The following is a 6,000-nucleotide window of genomic DNA, read 5'->3' on the forward strand; positions in this document are numbered from 1 at the left end:
GCAACACAGAAGTTTAAGTGGTCCCATGAACTACACTTTTGCTATCTTAAACAGGGGGCTAAACACAGGGAGGGGTGTTTGAAAATTCCTTTTCTGTATAATAATCCCTTTTAAATGCCCTCCTGGAAGTTACCTGTGATAGTACATTTCTAATAAAATGCCACTGTTGGAAAACAAATTTTTTAAAGTTAAACAACCCAATTTTTTAAAATAAATGGACAAAAGATTTGTTCTTCTCAAAAGAAGAAAAAAGTGCGTAGTGTCATTCATCATCAGAACAATGCAAATTAAAACCACACTGAGGGGCTTCCCTGGTGGTGCAGTGGTTAAAAATCCTCTTGCCAATGCAGGGAACACGGGTTTGAGCCCTAGTCTGGGGAGATCCCACATGCCACGGAGCAACTAAGCCCGTGCGCCACAACTACTGAGCCCTCATACCACAACTACTAGAGCCCGCACGCCTAGAGCCCGTGCTCCGCAACAACAGAAGCCACCGCAATGAGAAGCCTGCACACCGCAACAAAGAGTAGCCCCCACTCGCTGCAACTAGAGAAAGCCCGCGCACAGCAACGAAGACCCAATGCAGCCAAAGCTAAATAAATATTTAAAACAACAACAACAAAAAAAAACACACTGAGATACCATTTCAGATCTATTAGAATGGCTACAGTTTTTTTAAAAGTGCTGATGAGGATGTAGAGAAATTGGAACCCTGTTAGTGGCGTGCAAATTGAAAGCCAGGATGGAAGAAGATCTGTCAACTTCTGGTGAAAATAAACAAACTCCTATCCTTTGACCCAGTCCTGGGTATCTTCCCAGAGAAATAGAAACATATGTCCATGAGAAGACTGCAAAAAGAATGTTTGCAGCAGCTTTATTCACAATAGCCAAAAACTGGAGCCAGCCCAAGTGTCCATCAACAGGATGTTTACAATGGGGCACTACTCAGCAATCAAAATGACAAATGATCAATGCACGAAACGACATGGATGGATCTCAAAAACATTATGCTAAGTGAAGGAGCCTTACACAAGAGTGTGTACTCTGTGCTTCGTTTATATGATTCTTTGAACAGGCAAAACTGCGGTGGAAAAAATCAGAATCATGGGTGCCTCTGCACAGTAGGGGAGGACATGGAATGGGAAAGGCCGGAGGGAACTTTCTGGGAGTGATGGGCATGTTGTGTTTGTCTCTGGATAGCATCTTGGCTCACACAGTGGTGTGTATTTGCCAAAGCTCAGCAAACGTATGATTAGGATTTATGTACTTCATTGTAAATTTAACGTTAAAAATCTATAAACAAATACTACATGTTAATGGTATGCGCGCTGCAGTATGTGGGGGGAATTGTGCTTATATTTGCAATCTAATAATATTATATAGTTTTTACTATAATGGTTTAATAACATAACGAGCACTTGCAAATCTACCTCCAGCACCAAAACTAGAGCATTTCCAGTAACTTGCATCTATCTATTTGTGTGCTTCTCCCCTTCACTCTCCTCAAGATATTTAGCATTTTCTTGCTTTAAAGGGTTCCCTCCAACGTTTGTATGCTATTATGTTTTACGTGCTTTTAACACGTTTATATGCCTAACAGTAGACGGACTGCTGGATATAAATGCTAATGGCAGAATTTGGGTGGTGTTCACTGGAAAATAGACTTTGCTGAGTTTCAAATTATCCATTGAACAAAACCCTGAAGTGCAGGTTGGCGTGAGGCAACGGTCTCATCTTTGGGATGTCCACCCTGGACGAGCACTTTGCCTGGGGAGAGGGGCCCGGGGGGCTGTGCTTCGAGCGGTCGGAGCTGCCCTGCAGGACTAAGTCTCCGGAAACTGCTGGGAACCCCGCCCCCGAGACCCCAGCCCCGTAACCCCCGTCCCCCTAACGGTCCCGCCGGCCTGGCCCTCCCGGCGTCGTAGACGCGACTACCAGCCACAGCCCAACACCGCCTCCCCGGCACATGACCGGGCCCGACCAATCACAGTACAACGAGCCGTGGCCTCTATGATTGGGCCAGGGGTGGGCACATGATCCTAAGTGACCAATCAGAGTCCAAGGATGTCTCTTTAAGACGGAGCAGTCCTCGTTCTTTCAGCTCGGCCCCCTGGCGGTTGCAGAGCAGTTATGTGTGGCTACGGCTGTTGGGGGCGCTTGGAGAGGGTCGCCGGCGACCTTAGAGAGCTGCCGAGACGCGAGAGGCGACCGCTTGGACGACGGGGCCTCCTGCTGCATCTCCCAGAAGGGCGACGTGGGATGAGTCTCCCGGGGTCGGGACCGGAGCGGGGTCTTCGTCTTGGTCACATGTGGTTCTGAGGTCCTGACTCGCCAGCTCCGAAAGCCTGGCCCAGGGGACCCGCCCATAAACAGGCGGTGTGGACGTCAGGCCTCTTCCGCAGGCCCACCGCGCTGGAGTCCCCACAACGTGAGAAGGACGCGCCGCTGGAAGGAGCACAGGGGGCTCCGGATTAAATGCCGGGCCTTTATTGAGTACACTTACGGTAAAATTCACTTATTTAAAGTGCGAGGTTCAGTAGTTGTCAGTATGTTCAGAGTTGTGCAATCGTCCCCTCTATCGAATTTCCATTTACATCACCCCAGATGGAAACCCTGTACCCGTCTAGCAGTCATTTTCCGTCCCAGTCCCTCCAGCCCTAGGTAACCACTCATCTAGTTTTGGTCCATATAGATTTACCTATATTGCACATACTAAAGAATTAATTCCTTGTTCATCTGAAGTACAAGTTTAACTGGGTGTCTTGTATTTTTGTTTGCTAAATTTGGCCCCCAAAGGGGGGAGTATTCAAGCACCCTCACCTGAGGAGGGGGACCAAGGCACTGACTGGAGAGGCCCTGCCCATAGGACATACTTCCACAGAGTATGGTTTCCAAGAAAATGGAACTCCAAAGAAGCAGGCAGACATCAAGCCAATCCCTGGCTCTGCATGGGTCCTCTGGGGCTATCCCTGGTACACCCTGCATAGAAGATACAGGGGCTCATGGAGAGGAACAGTTAGTGCGGGTGATTTCAGGTCTCACAGGCCCTAAAGGTCTTTCATGAATATATTTTTATTGCAATGACCCTCCTTCCATATTTTCTAGTTCTCCCTATATTTAAAAATAGTCCTGGTTGTGTGCTTCTTAAATCACGTTTCAATTTTGTTGTTGTTTTTGACCATTTCCCACAATTTTGCCATGCAACATTGGTCTCTCTGCAGCTCAGTGACCCTTCCTTTCACCTGGAAGTCCCTGCTGGTGGGGACTGTGGCTGGTGCCTCCCATCCCTGCCCCCCTTCACAGCAGAGTAAACTGAGGCTGGGAGGCCTCACCAAGCTCACCAGAAAGTAAAGGAGGCTCTGCAGCTTGCAGGCTAGCCTTCCAATTTCACAGCCAGTTTCCTTCTTCCTCTGAGGGTCAAGTTCATCACATACCTCAGGTCATGGAATATGATAGTGTTTCCTCAGTGCAAGGCCCTCTCTTCTTTCATCTATTTATATTTTACTCATTCATTCTCTGCTCTCATTTGCCTGACCCCATAGGCGGCCCTTCAGATGTGTTATGTGTGCATGTATTTTTTTAATCTCGAGATAATAGATTTAAATACTAATTCTTACTACAATTATTAGCAAGCTAGGAATAATGGGGAAGATCTTTAACTTGCTATGGTAACAATCAGGAGCCTACAGCAAATACCTTTTTTTTTTTTTTTAACTTTTAAATAAACTTCTTTTATGTGGCCACACTGTGTGGCTTGCAGGATCAGGCCACAGCAGTGAAAGACTGGAATCCTAACCACTAGGCCACCAGGGAACTCCCTAAACTTTTTATTTTAGTACACATGTATGCTTATAGAAAAGCTGTGAAAATAGTACAGAGTTCCCATATACCCCACAACCAGTTTTCACCTATTGTTAACATCTTACATGACTGTGATGTGTTTCTCACAATTCATGAGCCACTATTGATACGGGGTTTTTTTTGTTTTTTTTTTTTAACTAAGGTCCACGCTATTCAGGTTTCTGCAGTTTTAACCTCATGCCCTCCTGCTGCTCCAGAACCGTCCAGGACCCCACATGACATTTAGTCATCACGTCTCCTCCGGCTGCTCTTGGCCGGGAGGGTCTCTCAGACTTTCCTGGTTTGAACGACCCCAATGGTTTGGAGGAGGGCTGGGCAGGGATGTGCAGACTGTCCCTCTGCTGGTTTGCCTGATTTTTTCTCATTATTACTCTGGGCTTGGGGGAGGGAGACCACAGAGGGAAAGTGTCCTTCCCATTATATCCTGTCAGTGTCTGTGCTCTCAACACGACTCCTCACTGTGGCTGTGCCCTTGGTCACCTGGCTGAGGTGTGTCTGTCAGGTGTCACTGCTGGGGAGTTCCTCTCTCTCCCCTTTCCATCCTGTTCTCTCTGCAGGGACGTCACCCACGTGCAGCCCACACTTAAGGGGGGGTTTGGTCTCCCTCCCGGAGAACACAGCCATCTATATATATGACTTGGAATGCTTCCACACAGATTTGTCTCTTCTCCCCGTTCATGTATTTATTTAATCGTTTTTATATCAGTATGGGCTCATGGATACCTACTTTTATACTTTGTGTTTTAATCTAATACTTTGTTGCTCAAGTTATTCCAGCCTTAGCCTTGGGAACTCTTTTACTTTGTGTCCCTTTAACAGAACCCCTTTGTTGTGGGTTGTTGTTTTGTTTTTGAGCACTTCTTGCCTTTCTAGCTATATTTGTCTGCTAGGGATACCATAACAAAGCACTGAAGGCTGGGAGGCTTAAACAACAGAAGTTTGTTTTCTCACAGATCTGGAGGCTGGAAGTTCGAGATCAAGGTGCCTGCAGCTTGGTTTCTCCTGAGGCCTCTCTCCTTGGCACTTAGACGGCCATCTCCTCCCCAAGTCCTCACACGGCCCTTCCTCTATGCGTTTACTCAGTCCTTATGTCTCTTTCTCTTCTTGTAAGGACACCAGTCCTATAGGATCAGGGACCCGCCCTTATGTCCTAATTTAAACTTAATTACCTATTTAAAGGCCCCCGTCTCCAAATATAATCGCATGGGAGGTTAAGGCTGCAACCTATGATTTTCTGGGGCGGGGGGGGCGGGGAGGTGGCCACAATTCAGTGTACTAACCTGTGTATATACATGTATCTATAAATATTTCTACATGTTTCCACAAGTATCCATAATAAACATGAATTCCTATTGGTGTCTCTAATTCTATTACCTCATGGATCATTCTAGCCTTTTCCCTTGCTTATCTGTAAACTCCCACTCCAACAGAGAGAAGTGGCTCACAGCATCCACCATCATGCACTCAGTTGTTCAATTCCAGTGTGCCTGCACAGTAGTTTCAGAATTAACCAGTCCCAGTGGGAAGCAACATTTCCAACTACAGTATAGGTCTGTGTGCTGTTCTTTTGCCTTTAGTCTTAGGGGCCCACTCGTTCCTAAAGTTACTTAGGTCAGCACCTTCCCCCCACTCCCTACAGTGAGATGGTCTCATCTATTTGTAATGCAGCTGGATTCTTTTGTCATTCCATCTGGAGGTCCCCATCTCCTAAAGGATTCTCCTACATTTGCATACATTAAGCTTCATACAGTCTCTGGGTTTTAACAAACGTGGACTTTCATGTGTCCACCATTACAGTACCATAGAGAGTAGTTTCACTGCCCCCAAAATCTTCTGTGCTTCACCTGTTCGTCCTTCCCCCCACCCCCACCCCCACCCCTGGTAACCATTAATCTATTTAGTGTCTCCATAGTTTTACTTTTTCCAGAATGTCTTATAAATGGAATCCTACAGTATGTAGCCTTTTCACACTGGCTTCCTTCAATGTAACATGCATTTATGGTTCATCCATGCTTTGAGTGGCTTGACAGCTTTTTATGGCTTAATAGTATTCCACTGTATGGATGTTCCAGTTTGTTATCCTCTCACATACTGAAAGATACCTTGGTTACTCCCAGTTTGGGGCAATTATAAACAAAC

Source organism: Phocoena sinus, chromosome 20, assembly GCF_008692025.1.
Source record: "Phocoena sinus isolate mPhoSin1 chromosome 20, mPhoSin1.pri, whole genome shotgun sequence".
Lineage (NCBI taxonomy): Eukaryota > Metazoa > Chordata > Mammalia > Artiodactyla > Phocoenidae > Phocoena > Phocoena sinus.